This window comes from Oreochromis aureus, linkage group 20 (genome assembly GCF_013358895.1).
Source record: "Oreochromis aureus strain Israel breed Guangdong linkage group 20, ZZ_aureus, whole genome shotgun sequence".
Lineage (NCBI taxonomy): Eukaryota > Metazoa > Chordata > Actinopteri > Cichliformes > Cichlidae > Oreochromis > Oreochromis aureus.
In genome coordinates this window covers 9,912,599-9,930,553 of record NC_052961.1, presented here as the reverse complement: position 1 = coordinate 9,930,553, position 17,955 = coordinate 9,912,599, and the positions used below count along the sequence as shown (strand labels likewise).

The 17,955-nt window shown below is 40.2% G+C and overlaps 1 pseudogene; it reads right to left on the bottom strand.

Moving 5' to 3' along the window:
* Positions 1 to 15,051: 15,051 nt before the first annotated feature.
* The window catches only part of LOC120435211, a 117,801-nt pseudogene continuing 114,897 nt past the window's right edge, over positions 15,052 to 17,955 (bottom strand).

Below are 17,955 nucleotides of genomic sequence, written 5' to 3'. Positions count from 1 at the left end.
TCGGTGTTATTTTTATTTATTGGTTAACCTGTGGCCACACATATTTCCCACCTGTTTTTCATTTGTGTATTGGAGGTGGTGCTTCTTTGTTGTTATTGTTATTGAGGCGGAGACAGCTGTTAAGTTGCGGCAGCTGGAACTCCAGCAGGCTTCCCTTCCTCCGACTGCCTCCATTCGCCAGGCAGACACACCGTTTGATGTAGGGAAAAACAGTCGTCTGGTTCCGGTGTTCCGAGATACTGAGGTTGACTGCTACTTTGAATCGTTTGAACGGATAGCCACAGCTTTGCACTGGCCACGGGATTCGTGGGCCATTTTGCTCCAATGTAAGCTGGCAGGTAAGGCTCAAGAAGTTTGTTCCTCGTTGTCAGCTGAGGACAGCTTGGACTATGACAAGCTGAAAAGTGCTATCCTGCTGGCTTATGAGCTGGTTCCAGAAGCCTATAGGCAGCGTTTCCGGGGGTTGAAAAGGGGACAGGGTCAGTCTTATCTTGATTTTGCCAGGGAAAAAGGTGTTCTTTTCGATCGGTGGTGTGCGGCCTGCAAAGCCACTGACCTGGCTTCGATCCAGGAACTAATGCTCATAGAGGAATTTAAGAACTGCATTGCCGAGTGCATTGCAGTATATATTAATGAACAAAAGGTTTCCTCACTACAGCAGGCGGCGACATTGGCTGATGAGTTCGCGCTCGTCCACAAAACCAGTGTCAGCAAGTATGACAGACGCGATGCCCCAGTAAAGGCTAGCGAGGTGCCAGTTGCACAGCACCCAAGGAGTGAGGTACTTGTGTCTCGTCCCAATGCAGACCGGAAGTGTTTTTTCTGTTTTAAGTCTGGCCATTTGATCGTAGATTGTGAGGCTTATAAACGGAAACAATCAGTCTCAACTTCACGTAAACCAAAAGGGGTGGGGCTGATTAAAACCATGCCTCCTGTCAGTAGGCCCCCCTCCCCTGAGACCCCGGATGAGTGTTTTAAGCCCTTCATTTTTAAGGGGACAGTTTCGCTGTCTGGTAAGCCAGAGGATAAGCGTGAAATGACCATTCTGCGTGATACTGGTGGCTCACAGTCCCTCATGCTAGCCAGTGTGCTTGAATTTGATGAGAAGTCTGACTGTGACGCTAGCATCATTGTGAGAGGTGTTGGGATGAGTTTTGTGCCTGCTCCCCTCCATCGTATTTGGGTGCAGAGTGAGCTGGCGAGTGGTTTCTTTTCAGTGGGTGTGCGGCCTTCTTTCCCGATTAATGGGGTGGATTTTATAATGGGAAATGATATCGCGGGTGGGAAAGTTTATCCTACCCCTGAGGTGACCAACAATCCTGTTATAGAGCCTGTGCTAGATGCCCTCAGCCAGCAGCACCCGGATGTGTTCCCAGTGAGCGTTCTGACTCGTTCACGTGCCCAGCACCAAGGTGGGGGGGTTGATTTGTCAGAATCAGTGATTGGCTCTATCCTAGAGAAGGATGTGATGCCCTGTACTGATGAGGGAGATAATGGAGCCTTAGAGTCGGCTCAAAGTGTGGTTGAGCCAGCTCATGAGTCTGGAGCTCCTTTTCTGCTCACCCGGGAAGCACTTGTGAAGGCTCAGAAAGAAGACCCTTCATTAGTTAAGTGTTTTACCGCTGCAGCTCAGGATAAGGGTGGTGAGGGGAGCAAGAAGCAGACATTCTTTGTTTGGGAACGTTTATTGACGCGCAAGTGGACCCCAAGGCCTGGAGAAGACTGGAGTACAGTGCGGCAGATAGTGGTTCCGACAAGTCTGCGGCGGCATGTGCTACAGTTAGCACATGATCATGCGTGGTCAGGTCATTTGGGTGTCACTAAAACGTATGACCGTATACTGCAGCATTTCTTTTGGCCGGCAATGAAAGCAGATGTAGTGCAGTTTTGTAACACCTGTCACACTTGCCAGCTTGTGGGTAAACCGAACCAGATGGTGCCCGCCGCCCCTCTACGTCCTATCCCTGCTGTTGGTGAACCATTTGAGCATATGCTGGTAGACTGTGTTGGCCCCTTACCAAAGACGCGGGCAGGGAATCCGTTCTTGTTAACCATAATGTGTGTGTCCACTCGATTCCCCGAGGCAATTCCGCTGCGGAGAATCACCACAGCAAGCATCACCAAAGCACTAGTCAAATTCTTTACCACCTTTGGCCTCCCGAAAACTGTGCAGACAGATCAGGGCACCAATTTCATGTCCAGGGATTTTAAACGAACTTTACAGTCCTTTGGAGTTTCTCATTCTGTGTCTAGAGCTTATCACCCAGAGTCACAAGGTGCACTTGAGCGGTGGCATCAAACTCTCAAGGCAATGTTGAGTAAGTATTGCCATGACACAGGAAAAAGCTGGGATGAAGGGGTCCCTTTTGTATTGTTCGCTATACGTGATGCGAAGCAGGAGTCTTTGGGGTTCAGCCCAGCTACCCTGGTGTTTGGACATGATGTGCGGGGTCCACTAAAGGTGCTGAAGGAGAGTTTTCTCAGCGGTTGTGTGCCTAAAACTAATGTGGTGGAGTTTGTAAAAACCTGCAAGGACAGGTGGCAACGGGCTGCTTTGTTAGCTAAGGAGGCTCTCTGTGTATCCCAGGCAAACATGAAAAGACAATTTGATCAAAAAGCAGTGGAAAGACAGTTCCAGCCTGTGGACAAAGTTCTTGTGTTGTTGCCCGTGCCTAATTCTGCCCTCATGGTTCGTTTCTCAGGCCCCTATGTGATAGTGAAAAAAGTGTCTGACACCAACTATATTCTCAACACCCCAGAACGCAGAAGGAAGACTCGCCTATGCCATGTTAACATGCTGAAACCATACCATACCAGAGACCCCAGCATGACAGAATCATCGGACACTGCTGGGATGGCTGTCCCCGGTTCAGTCCCTGTTACCCTGCTAAGTGTAGAAGTTAAGGGTGATGATGATCTGGGCACCCTTTCTGAGGGACAGCAATGTGGGCGGTTGTCAAATTCTGTTTTTTTAAGCTAAGGCCGAGACCCACCTGTCTCATCTTCCTCCGTCCCAGTGCAAAGATGTACTTGGCTTGTTGCACTCCTACCCGTCTCTCTTTAGTGACGTACCCTCCCGTACCAATGTTTGTGAGCATGACATTGATGTTGGTGACGCAGCCCCAGTCAAGCAGCATGCATACCGCTGCCCCATCGCCAAATGTGAGGTGATGAAAAAGGAAGTTGAGTACCTAGTAGAAAACGGCTTGGCACAACCTAGTTGTAGCCCCTGGAGCTCCCCATGTCTACTGACGCCTAAGTCTGATGGCACACCCCGTTTCTGCACAGATTATCGGAAGGTAAATGCTGTAACGGTCTCTGACTTGTTTCCACTTCCTCGTATGGAAGACTGCATCGACAGCATAGGCCCTGCCAAATTCATCACCAAACTCGATCTCCTTAAAGGCTACTGGCAGGTGCCTCTCACTTCCAGAGCTTCAGATATTTCTGCATTTGTCACCCCTGACCACTTCATGCAATATACAGTAATGGCCTTTGGCATGAAAAATGCCCCAGCTACCTTTCAACGTTTGATGCAGTTGGTGTTGGGAGATGTGCCCCGGTGCAATGTGTATCTAGATGATGTAGTGCTATACACAGACACGTGGGCAGATCATATGTCCCTCCTGAGGACAGTGTTTCCGATTCCAACCACCAGACGGGAACTAAGGCGGTTCCTAGGTATGACTGGATATTACCGGTGTTTCTGTAAGAACTTTTCTGTGGTCGTGACTCCACTAACCAAACTGTGTAGCCCAAAGGTGCCTTTTGAATGGTCAGTTGAGTGCTGGTTGTTACTGGTCCCCTCACTCGCACGCCTAGACCCCTTCGGAGGGGACGTAACAGCTTGTTTGAACAGAAAAGTTTTTCACTGCTTTTTAAAAGAATCCACAGAGCAACTAAGGTGTGTTGCTTATAAAATCCATGAAGTGCTACAGAGAAAATTACATTTTGTTTATGTAATTAACACATTTTGAACTCTTAAAGAAATATAACAAAAGGAAAGACACCCAGCTGAACTAAAATGATCCATGTAGCAAACAAAAACTGTTGTGAGCCGCCACCCTTTTAAAAAGTAATTGGAAAAAAAGCACTATGCTGCTAAAAAAAAGTAGATATTTGCAAAATTCTGCCTAAATATGTATTTTACCTTGTTAATGTGTGTGGCGGGGCGTGGTCTGCAGTGCCGCTGAATGGGAGTCGGACGCACCTGAGCGGCACCCGCAATCATGCCTCGCCGCCTTAAAGTCTGTGCTCTCTTTGCTGTTGTGTTATCAGGCTGTGAGCTGAAAAGCTACAGCCGGCTGTATGCGTACAGCAACCGTGTGTGAAAAGTGGTCAATATAGAGATGCTGAAAAGCATGTTCATGCAAACATCGTCGGGTCTGCCGTCATCTGTTTACAATGAGACTTCTGGTCCCGAACCTCTGCACACAGCGTCTGCAAATCGGGGTTTTCATCTTTACGCAGGACTGTAAGCTGTCATCTGTGAGGCGTGAGCGGTGTTTGTTTTTAACATAGTTCACGGTTGAGAACAGCTGCCGACATAATGTGGATCCGAAGATCCATAATTGGCCTATCTGGGGTTGAAAGTCTCGATAAATGCACGGCGCTTTCTGGGTACACCGCTTCCCCGAGTGTGACGCTTATTTTGAGCGATGAAAAAAATAATAAAATATTATTTTATTTTTATATTTCAAAATCACAACAATCTTCCAATATAGAACTACAAGTTTTTAAAAAAAGAACTAAACACAAATAAAATGCACTTCAGCTAAATACTTCTAATTTATTTTCCCAAACCACGCGGAGCCGCAGTATAAGGACTAAAGAGCCGCGGGTTGCCGACCCCTGGCTCAGACACATGAAAAATTAGAGGGAACATTGGTCAGCGGTGAATTCAACATTTCAGTAACAATTAAAATAAAAATTGACTGGATTAATCTCAGAGTTCAACACTGATTAAATAAAATGAAAGTTTTAAACTTTACAGGCTTTATTTTCTCACCCTCTCAATGACAAATACAACCTTTTGTTTAGCCCTAGCTGAAACCACATAATCCAGATTTGATGCCCTCATTGGTTAAGTCAGTTCAATTGAAGCTGATAGTTGACTGTTGATTAAAGATAGTCTCAGCTATTGTCTGTTATCTGTTTCAGTGGTATTTATTAATCTTGGAATGGTGATTGTTTGGTTTTAATTAACAAAGGACCATTAGCACTTGCCCAAACTGTGTTTATGTGAATAAAATAAATGATAACCAACAGCCAAAAACACAAAAATCAGCACTTTTATTGATTTCATCATGTTCTTGTTTCCATCAGTGGTTTATTCAAAAAGAAAAGAAACTTAAGTCATTTTCCTCAACTTTTACCTTCTGGGTCACCTTCCTGTTTCATGTTTGACCCACTCACCTGTGTCACAGCAATAGAAAATGAAAATTTAAGCTTTTTAACTTTTTAGCAAAAAGTTTCAGTTTTCACTCATCAGGCGAGGAAATAAACCTTCTGTAGCCTTAATTCAGGTTTTAACATGTTTAGTGTTTGAGAAGAGATATTTTACTGTTATTTTATCATTACATTAGAATCATATAATAAGCATTGCATTAAAGCATTTATTGAAGCTATTGACATTACATTAACGTTTGTATTACAGTGATTATTATAACCTCATGTTAATCTTCTATTTACAGGTGTTGGTATAATCATATAATCTTTCATTACAGGTGTAACCATGATCATCTTTATACATATTGCCGCTTGGTGCTTATTATGGAGTTGTGCTCACGTCAGTAAGGGTTAAAAGCTACAGTCAGCGGGATGTCTGGCTGATCTATTGAGGGAAGTGACATAGAGCGTAGAAGGCCGCACATGCTTACAAAACACATATATCATGTTATTCATCATTATCCTTTATTCATTTATATTCTTTTTATTAAGCTTTGAGTAGTGGCATTTGATTAGAACATTTATTCAACAGACTACATGTATGTTTTCGGTTAGGTTATTGCACACATGAAGAGTTGGCCTCTGTCCTTATAGACAGAGTGAATGCTGAGGTCGAGCCACACACGCACACACACAAGCAGTAGTTAAACTCATGTAGAGGGGAGAGTTCAAACATTTAAATAATAGTTTGCAAGGCCTTGTAGCTGTTTGATTATGCTTGCAGGAGAGACTGTTTGTCCCAGGGGATAAGCAGAGTTAGAAGATTACTGGGAAGGATCTGGCCTCGGGAAGAAGAAGATGTTCTTTTAATGTGTTAAAAGTTGTCAACATTGATTGTATTGTACCTACTTTACGCATGAGGGGGCGTTCTAATACCCGGATGTTCATAAAAACTATTGTTGTGTGGTTTTCGGAGAGAGATCTGGTGCTGTCTGCGTACAGTGTCCCATCTCCCACACGTGTGCATTAAAATCATTGTTTGAGTCAGCGATTGCTTCCTTGGACACCAAGATAACTCAAATGAAAGCAGACATTTGTGATACCCTACGCGGGGAAATCGCAACGCTGAGGGCTGAAAATGATGAGGCCATCTCAGCTTTGAAAACCGTAATGGAAAACCATAATGTCCAGCTGAAAGATCTATCAGAATCAGCGACAGTTACTTCAAACTCCGTGGTGAAATTAGAAGAAAAAGTCAAACAACTTTCTAACAAAGTGGAACAATTGTCTGAAAAATGCATTGATCTGGAAGGGCGTTCAAAGAGGAACAATATAAGGATAGCCGGGGTACCTGAAGGTAGAGAAAATGGACAACGTGTTAGAGATTTTGTGGCAAAGCTGTTACGAGATCTATTGGACCTGGATGAAACCCCGCTGGTGGACCGAGCACACAGAGCCCTGCGAGCGACCCCAGAAGAAGAAGCCCCGCCACGACACTTGATCGTGAGGATACATTATTGCCACACCATGGAAGAAATACTACGAAAAGTTTCTACCAGGAAGAATCTGAAGCTTGGAGATATTCGCGTTCAGATTTTCCGCGATCTACCTCAGGCAGTGGTAAAACGACGTGCAGCGTTTACTCCAGCAAGAAACCTGCTTCGAGAACAACCCGGAGTCAAATATGGACTTCTATACCCTGCTAAACTTAGGGTGACATACAACGGTACGGAACTGGTTTTTACGGATCCTAACGAAGCACACCGCTATGCACAAGAAAAATTTGGATCTTAATAAGGACGGCATAAGGTAGATAAATCAGAGCTCAGCCTCTGGCCCAGTGACACGTATTTACTTTGATGTAAGAGACTATAATTTGTTATGGAGCTTTGTTGGATAGAGGAAGTTTTGAGATAGACTATTTTGGTAAGCTCAGTTTTTGTTATAGCATCCCTTTAGATCTTTTGTTTTCGTTTTTATTTTTATTTGGGAATGCATGGAAGGGGATGCATCGCTTACGTATTTGTCTTATTTTGTTATGGTTATACATGGGTAGGGCGGTGGGGGGTGAGGGTTGGGGCCCATATCTTGACTGCATAAGTATGGAAAGTACGAGAATTAAGCCGCCTTAAGTTATCCAAATGCAAGACAATGGAAATGTAAAGAATGTGGACTTAACTTTTTGTACATGGAATGTGAAAGGTGTAAATGAGCCTGTTAAGAGAGGCAAAGTGTTATCACACTTGAAATCTCTGAAAGCGGATATTATTTTTTTACAAGAAACTCATCTGAAAAATGCGGCTCACAATAAACTTAGGTGTAGATGGATTAAACAGGTGTATTATTCAACATTTTCCGCTAAAACTAGAGGGGTAGCTATATTAATCAAGAAAGATACCCCGTTCAAGCATACCTCCACCATAGCTGACAAGAATGGTAGATATGTATTAGTGACCGGGGAGCTGCACGCTACTCCGATTACCCTACTGAACATTTATGGGCCTAACCATGATGATCCAGAATTCTACAGAAAGGTTTTCAGTTTAATTCCGGATATACCTAATGGTAATTTAATAATTGGAGGTGATTTCAACTTAGTGTTAGATCCATACTTAGATAAATCCCTGTCCAAAAAAACTACATCGTGTAAAGGTAGCAACTTTATTAAAACATACATGAGCAATATGAACATCTGTGATGTGTGGAGAACTTTAAATCCATCAGGTAGAGAGTACTCCTTCCATTCTCCTGCACATAACAGTTATTCAAGGATTGACTATTTTTGGTGGATGGAAAAATGCTTTCCTAGTTCGTAATGTAACCTACCACAATATTATTATTTCCGATCATTGTCCTGTCACCTGCTCCTTCGCACTTAGTAATCTCACTAAAGCATACAGGAATTGGAGATTTGACCCACAATTACTGAACGACTTAAAATTTAAACAGTATATAAGTTCTCAGACGTCTTTATTCTTCGATATAAACGATAATGCCGAGACCTCACCGGACATATTATGGGAAACGTTTAAAGCTTATATTAGGGGTTCCATAATATCATATCAAGCTTCACGGAATAAAAATAATAAACTAGAACAATTAAAATTAGAAAAAATAATCCATGACTTGGACGCTAACAATGCAAAGGCTCCCTCTTTAGATAAGTATAACACTATTTGCGCATTAAAATATAAACTAAACCAGATATTAACTAGCAATATTAATAGAACTTTCATTTTTGTAAGACGGAAGTATTTTGAATTTGGGGATAAACCACACAAGTTGTTAGCTAGACAACTAAAGAAGTTAGAAAATGACAGAACGATTCATAAAATTAGATCACGTAATGGAAACCTGGTCACATCACATAAAGATATTAATGATAATTTTAGACAGTTTTATGAATCTCTCTATACTTCTCATCCCACTGCAGGGCCTAATGATATGCAGGATTTTTTAGATAAGTGTGATCTTCCTGTGTTAGATCAGGCGAATCGCAATATTTTGAATGCCAAGATTACAACTGAAGAAATCACTAAATCTATTGGTTTATTAAAAAATAACAAGAGTCCAGGCCCAGATGGGTTAGGGAATGAGTTCTACAAACACTTCAAGATTAAACTTGGTCCATATCTATCTAAATTGTACAACCATGCATATAAAATGGGCACCCTACCACCAACATTGAATGAAGCAATTATTACAGTACTCCCAAAAAAAGGTAAAGTCTTGGAGGAAGTGGGATCATACAGACCTATTTCTTTACTAAACTCAGATCAAAAAATCCTGGCTAAAATACTAGCGAGTAGACTTAATACAGTAATAGATAAACTGGTACACCCAGATCAAACAGGTTTCATACCAAATAGGAGTTCTTTTAATAATCTCAGACGTTTATTTAATATAATCTATTCCCCCAAGGTGCAACAGGACCTACTTGTACTTAGCTTAGATGCCGAAAAGGCATTTGACCATGTGGAGTGGTCCTATCTCTTTGCAGTTTTAGAGAAATTTCAACTGGGACAAGATTTCATTTCTTGGATAAAACTACTCTACAAGAACCCCACAGCCAGAATTCTTACAAATCAAACATTATCAACCCAGTTTAAGCTCAGCAGAGGGACAAGACAGGGATGTGTTCTTAGTCCATTATTATTTGCTCTGGCTCTTGAACCCCTGGCACAGACAATTCGAACTCATACTGATATACATGGTTATGACACAGCATACACTTCTAATACTATATCGCTTTATGCTGACGACATTTTACTATACATAACAAAACCCCTAACTTCCCTTCCAGCAATCCTCTCCGTTATTGACAAATTTAGTACCTTTGCTGGCTACAAGATCAATTGGGGAAAAAGTGAAATATTGCCCATCAAATTAGAAAACAAAGAATGGCTTACATCCCTCCCATTTAAAATAACTTATGAAAAAATTACATATTTGGGCATCACAATAACAAAAAGATACAGTTCCCTAATGAAAGAAAATTTTCTCCCTCTACTGGAGAAACTTAAAAATAACATCCAGTATTGGAGGACACTCCCTATCTCATTGATAGGGAGAGTGAACTCAATAAGAATGGTATTTCTCCCGCAGTATTTGTATTTGGTCCAAAATATTCCAATTTTCTTGCCCAAATCTTTTTTCAAAAAGTTGGACGCCATCATTATGCTGTTTATATGGAACTATAAAACACATAGAATAAAAAAAGACCACCTATGTAAACACGGATCCCTTGGAGGACTTACACTACCCAATTTCATGCATTACTACTGGGCGTCAAATTTAAGAATAATTTCCTTCTACTGGAAGATACAGCGCTACTCCCTCATGGCCCTGCAAATGGAGCGGGAGGATTGCCTTCCTTATTGTGTTGGTGGAATATTACTCTCTCCTACTCCTTTGACAAATGCACATTATAATTCGAACCCAGTGATTCATATCACCTTACAAATCTGGAGACAAATAATTAAGCACTTTAAACTGAAAACACTATCAATGTGTACACCTGTTACAGCTAACCCCTCTTTCCTTCCATCATGTGCAGACGGAGCTTTCAACGTGTGGCAGGAATTGGGAATTTGTAAACTAAAAGACTTATACTTAAACGACACCTTCATGTCATTTCAACAATTAAAAGATAGATTTGGATTACCGCATAGCCACTTTTTTAGATATCTTCAATTACGAAACTATATCCATACATATCTGCCGCAGTTTGAAAACATGCCGTCTGACTTTCTGGATAGATGCCTTAGTGATAGAAGGGGGTCTGAACAGAGAATTTCATTACTCTATAACTCAATACAGGAGATGAGTATACCCTCAACTTTCTCAATTAAAGAGGAGTGGGAAAAGGAATTTGGGATCCCCCTATCAGAAGATTTTTGGCAGGAGGTCTTACGCAACATAAACACGCCTTTTATTAATTCCCGTCACTGTTTAATTCAGTACAAAATTATACACAGATTACACTACTCAAGGGAAAGACTTCACAAAATGTACCCAGACTGCTCCCCCCTCTGTGAAAAATGCATGATATATTATGGAAATCTGTTACATTGTTTTGCACTTTGTCCAAGGCTTCAGGGTTTTTGGTATGACATTTTTACCTACTTGTCTAATATTTTTAAGAGTAAGATTGAGCCAAATCCGATAGTAATTATCTTTGGGATCTCCAAAGAAACACAAAATTTACAACACTCTCAAAAAAGGTTTATGTCATATGCATTGATTATTGCAAAGAAACTGATCCTGCAGCTTTGGAAAGGCAACGAGATTCCTGTATTAAAGATGTGGCTTACAGAACTTACAAATACTCTTCATCTTGAAAAAATAAGATATATTATGAATGACAATGTAAAAGATTTTGAATTAATCTGGCACCCTTTACTTTCATACCTTGGGAAAATATAAACTTTTCTTTTCTGGCAGTCGGGAGATCGGGACCCATAATGGGCGGTTGTGGGTGTTGTTTTTTTTGTTTTGTTTTTTGTTTGTTTTGTTTTGTTTTGTTTTTTGTTGTTGTTGTTGTTGTTTAATTACCCGTTTTGTTAGTTTAGAGAAAAAAGGGGCATAAGTTTTGTTAATTTGTAACAACCATGATATTTGCTCCTAATAAAAGATATTTGAAACGAATAAAATCATTGTTTGACTTGACCCGGCCGGACCAGTGTTGTTATTTTGGTTTTCCTCCTGTATCCATCCCCAATATTTTGAACTCGTGACAAACAAAGAAAAGATTCTCAGACATGAATCAGGGAGAAAATAAAAGAACAAGTCCTCTATAGGGCAGGATTGTCAGAGACCAGGAGGGGCTCATTTAATCCTTTTGATTCACACCTTGATTACCAGCTTGAAACCTGTGACCCTAAAAACAAAGACAAGCTCAACGACTCTCAGGACCACACCAACCCTAAAATTAAACAACAGTTTGTCCCATTTTTTGGAAAACATCTTTTGCTCCTGGAGTAAAATAAAACAAATACTATAAAGATTTGTTTCATGTGGTTTGAGCGACTTCCTGTATCTGTCCTTGTGGCAGCAGAGTTAGAGAAACTGTGCAGCAGATTAGTTTGAATTTCAAACACATTTTTTTCCAAATCTTGAAAAAGCCTGAATATTTAAATACTGTTTAACTCTTTTTTGATCTTTTCTTTCACAGTCTGACTTAGACTGCAGCTGCCATCTTGTTTTTAAAAAAATGGCTGCCATCAGGGAAAGGTAACATACATATATTTAGCTTGTTTGCACAACCAAAAAGCAAAAACTCAGAAGAACTTTAAGACCTATAAATAATGCATCTGTAGGACCTCTGAAAGGTAAAATCCTCTAGTTTCTCAAAAATGTTTTTCTTGCTGCTTTAACACAGCCTCACCTGTGATCTGATAAATGTTAAGATTCAGTTCAACCTTTGTCCCATTTATCCACATTATGTTTCATAGATATGCATAATAAAACAAATTGTTTATATTAAACAGACAAATGTTATACATAGTACATACAATTTGCAAATTGACAGAAATCCATGAGAATTAATTGTCAAGGTTACCATTAAAGTCAAGCATCCATCCTTGCTCATATTTTTGTTATTGTAATTTTATGTTTAGCTGTGACTAACGGAACACATTTGTGTCCTGCTTAGAATGAAAGTGTCCATTTGGGCCACATTAGGAACACATTTCTCATTTTAATCAGCTTTTCAATCAGGTCCTAATTAGGTATTCTTTAATTGTTAACAGGGAAATATGAGGGTTGGGATCAAAATGTTGTGCTCCCTCTCTGTCTCTCCGTTTCCGCTCTTCAGGAATAATACTGATGTTTTATGGAACAGCAAAACTGAGATGAACTTTTCTTTTTTAATATCCTCACACAGATCGACCCATAATTGAAATCTCTCGACCATTTCAGCGGAGCGATTTTCGTCTACTTCATTTTTTTTCTTCTCTCATCAAAACATAACCACGATATTCAAATATCAAAATGCAGCTGTTAGTGTGACCTTGTCAGTGTCAGACTTTAATAAGACAAAGCTCCACACAGCCTGCGGAAAATAACGAGCAATTCGCACAGTTACTTTGCTACACTACTCTCGTGCTCTGTGGGGCCTGTAGATGTCTCGGGCCTGGATCTCCTTCATTCCGGCTTCATGTCCTGGGGGGGCAGGGCTCCCCACACCTACTATTAGACAGTTACATGGAGAACCCTTGTGAATATATGGATCTACACGCACACAGGTGTGTGTTGTCGGACTTGTGTGCTGCTCAGTAACATTCAATATTTATTATTTACTGTTACTTATGGTTATGTTGGTTGTTGCTGTGGTTACTCTTCTGTGCTGTTCTCTTTTGTCCCCCCCCCCCAACAGGTGATCAACTTGATTTTTAGTGTCTTTTCTCTCTGTCTCTCTTCCATCTATTTTTCTTCCCCCCTCCTTTTGTTGAGCCTTATCCCAACTTCTCTTTTCTTTATCTTGCTCTTCCCTATCTGTCCTGTCTGTTTCGATTCTAGTAACTTAATAATAAATAAATAAATAAATTAATTAATTAATTAATAAAGTTTTTGGTGTCTTTGGCGTCAGTCCCAACAATTCCTAAGAGACGATCTTTATCTTAACCGTCACACTGTTTTCAGAGAGAATCTTTTATAAAACTTCTTACACTCTTTTATTTTGCTCCTTCGGATGTGCTCATGTGTAAGCTGCTGCTTTATGCTATGCTTTGGCTGGGAATTGTTGAAATTAAATGTTTACATCTTTGTATATTAATCACACGAATTAGCGCACTGTAAGCACATCACCCAAAGAAATTTCCACTCACATGGAAGCATTTTCGGAAATTCATCATAAAACTAACACTGCACCTCTTCGGGTAACCACGACAGCAGCTTTGTGAGCCAAAAGAGGTTTTTGCGTTGCGCGGACTGATACTAAATCTGGACCTGGGTATCAGCTTCACACCCGCCATTCATAGTGTTATAAGTCTAGTTCACGATCTTCTCAAGAGTCCTGAGTGTTTGGTGACTTCTGAGTGACTTTTAAGTTTAAACAATACTCTGGCACGGAAAGAGTTACGGCCTTCTTTGGACTTTTATACCCCTGAAAAAATGCTTCCTCTCTCTCACAGAATTTGTTGATTTTGGAGCCTTGAATTGGTTCAAAGGCCTTGACTCTCTTACTCGCCACATATTGACAAAAAAAAATCGAATAATTTATTTTAGTATTATTTTCGATATTACAATATTTCCGAGACTGTAATAGCTCGTTTTTAAGCCTCCCAGTTATCAGTATTGTGATTACACTATTGCTTTAATATTATTGAGACTACAGAGCACATTCATCCCTGACCTCCTCATATCCAGCTGAACAGGATTACTATATTCTGTGTAGATTTACACAGTCTTTCGTGGAACATTGCAATCCACTGTGTTGTGTAGAATTTTAACATATCTCCTGGATCATTACTAACTGTATGTTTGGTTTTACTTGTAGAGTTGTTGGTAAGACCAGACAAGGAGCTCGAACAATTTCATTTTATGGTTCCCAAAACAAAACAAGCCGAAAAACAATGAGAATAATGTCATAAACCTTTAAAAACAACTGTGTGGAAAAGATAATTGTGTGCAGATCATCCAGCAGAGGGCACCATTATATCAAATATCTTTCAAAGTGACTTAAAGATGTATTAAATGAAGCACCTCTGTTAAAGTATAGTTACTACTTTTCATAGGTGCTGGCTGTAAATGCTGGACTTCAAGCACAGTCCTTACCAGTTAGGGCATTTGAAAGATCTCGAGGTGAAATACTGAGGACACGTTTTTCAAACATGTTAAATGTGTCATTAATAGAAGAGAAATAACAGCTTTTGAAAAATTCTACATCGATTTGAATTCTGAGAAAACTACAGAAAGCCAGCTGGAAAATGAACAGTGCAACAGATTTCACAGAAGCTGGTGAAAAAAACAAACTAAATTCATTGTGGTTGGAATCTGTTTTAATCAAGATTTTCATGGATTCATACACATTCTCCACTTCCTGGTATCAAACAACAAACATTTTACAGTGCTCAGGATGACTTCATTTACATGCAACAATTTTGTCTTTTTCTTTAAAAAAAAAAAAAAATTCACATTTTGAATGATCACTTTCCCCCCCTGTAAGCCTCTCTGATATAAAAAGCTTACATTTAGATATGATAAAAACAACTGAGTCACTGACTCAAAGCAAATAACTATAAAATATGATACAGAATAAGCAGCCCGAGCATCTTCAGGTCATGGTGTTGCTCACAGTCCCAGAGGGAAGCACAGCAGCACCTGTGGATGGAAGGAGAGTGCATTCAGTCCACTCAGACGGACTATCTCGCATCCAAATCCGGGACTTTCCAGTTCAGCTGGAAGCCTTTGTCATAGACTTCGTAGAGCACCTTCGTCACGTAATGATTCCCTCCTTCCTGATACAGCTCCAGGTACTTCCTGTAAAGCTTCAGGGCCGTGCATGAGTCCTCCGTGCTGTCGTGGGTTTCTCCCTGGATGTTGAGGCATATGGACATGAAAAAAGGTCAGGAATGATTAAAATGAAAGTGTTCAGCTTCAGATTACAGTGTGGATATGAGGAATTAACACATACGCTTTAGTGCATGAACTCAAAAAAGCCTCTAAATACTTTAGTGTTTAGATTTAATTCCAAGATGGGTTTGATGACAACTAAAACATCATGAACTCTACTGACTTAATACTGAATACTTAACTTAATACTGACGGTAATATGAGCGGATTATCCCGTTTACATAATTACCTTCTAATCCCTCTCACAGTAATAATGTGATTTAATTCGATTACAGACTCATATTTGGATTATTTGGATTTGATTTTTGTTTTTGGTTTTTTATTTCTACTAACTTACCAAGAAAATACCAAGCAAGGAATTTCAGAGAAATCATCCTCTTGTAGGGCAATCGGAAGAGGTGGACAGTGTCGATAACTTGATCTTTGGGAACCTTAAGAAACAGAAAATAAAAAACATTAAAATTACAGCACATCTAAAAAAAAAATCACATCATTAAACTTTTTGAACTAATTTGAAATTTAAAACTGATGAAATAACGTACCACTAAATTAATGACACGAAAGTCTTTCTGCAGGCCGTGGCCGACGAAGCGAACTCCTGAGTCGATGAGGAAGCGTAGCTTCAGGTAGGTCGACTTCAGCGTGGTCACGTGCTTAGAGGATACTGTGGCATCCAGGTCTCCAGGTTCGATTCCAGAGTATTTTGTCAAATAGTCGACCACCTGGAAGAACAAATTGACAAGTTAGCAGGTGGATCCTTTAAACATTATATATTCATTCTTTTAGGTCATCGTGGTCTTTTCTCTCTGCAGCTTCTCACCTGCTCCTGAGTGGAGATGTATTCATCGATGAAGGGGACCCCCTCGTTGGGTCCCTGACCCCTCACACAGGTGATCCTGGCCCCAGACATCTGACTGGGTGTAATGGTCGTCGTAATGCTCCCTCCGCCTCTTCAGCAGCACTTAACTAGTAACAGATAAAATGCAAGATAAAGATAAGATAAACAAAAACCTTAAAACCAACCTATAGTTCAATATTTAAAAAGCGTAATAATGTTTTAAAAAATATTGGAGCAATACGGCGATTCCGTTTGCTCCAGATTTTAAAGTTTTATCTAGATTGTATGTTGTTTTTCCATTGTTTTGATTTGTTGTTTTGATTTTTGTTACACCACTGGTGGGAGGCCCTTTTTCTAGCTGCAGATCAGGTCCTGCAGTTGGGTTATCAACCAGCGCTGCATATTAGTTTTGTTGTAATATATTAAAATTTTGTTTGTTTCTTTTATTCAGATGCGGAGTGCTGACGTGGAGGAGACAAGGGTGCCTTGGTGGTGGGATCCTTTGAGTGTTACACACCTGTCTTCTTTTAGTTTATTAGTGTGAGAGTGTGCTGCACTTGTGGATTGGTGTGTTTTCCTTTCCTTTTTTTGAGTTTGTGCGTGGCATCCCTGCCCCTCCACTGGTAAGCCTCGGCTCTGAATACTTTTTTAAGCCTATTTGTAAATTGATATTTATGATTGTGCTTTTATATGTTGTTTTAAATAATTATTAATAAATTGTCGAACTGTTTTTATCATTGAACCTCGTCTCTGTACTGAGTATAGCGAACCTAAGTGCCTTCTTGGTGATTAGTGTTACTTCCAGTATTCTCTGGGTGAAATTCCCAGGGTGGCGTTGTCTTTTAAACTGTGTGTATTTACTTTATTCCCACCTCATGCTGCCACACAGGCTCATGGATGCGGAACTTAAACTCAAAAACCATAGCTTTATTGCTGGCAAAAGACTAAAACAAAATCTAAACTGGGAAAGCTAGAAAACTGCATGAAAACAACACAGGCCAGAATGAGGGACAACACACACAGACACTAAGTACAGATGGGGAACAGGGCAGTGAGCACACACCCGGGAAACACGGCTAACACTAATTACAAAGACAAGATTTGGAGGAAGGTTAACAGAATACGTTGACCTTCAAAGTAAATCAGGAAGCAGACTGGGCACAGACTTAAACCTAAGAACTAGACACAGTGGCACCAGACAAAAACCTCAAAACTAGAATACAAAAACAGAACTCAGAACACTAGAAGTCATTTACAAAGACGAAATCATAGAATAATAACAATAATACACAAAACACTGGGTCACCGACCCAGGACCATGACAGTAAATCATCTTTATTCTTATTCAAATAGATAAATCAAAGTACAACTCTGATTAAAAGGTCAAAAGAGAAATTACTCTGAGTAATGAGTCTTTTCTAATATCTATGTTTTGTGTGTAGAAATTATATACCTTTGACCTTGGCAGAATAGTGTGGCTGTAGGAATGTGAAAAGATAAGAAATGTGCAGCCAACCCATCGTTATACATAATTTTAACCAAGATGACAAATAAGGCCTGACCTTGGTTCTGTGCGTATGTGTGAGGAAGATGAGCAGCCAATAATCTAAAGAAAGACACTGAAAAGAAGAAAAAGCAGTGAAATTATTTTAAAG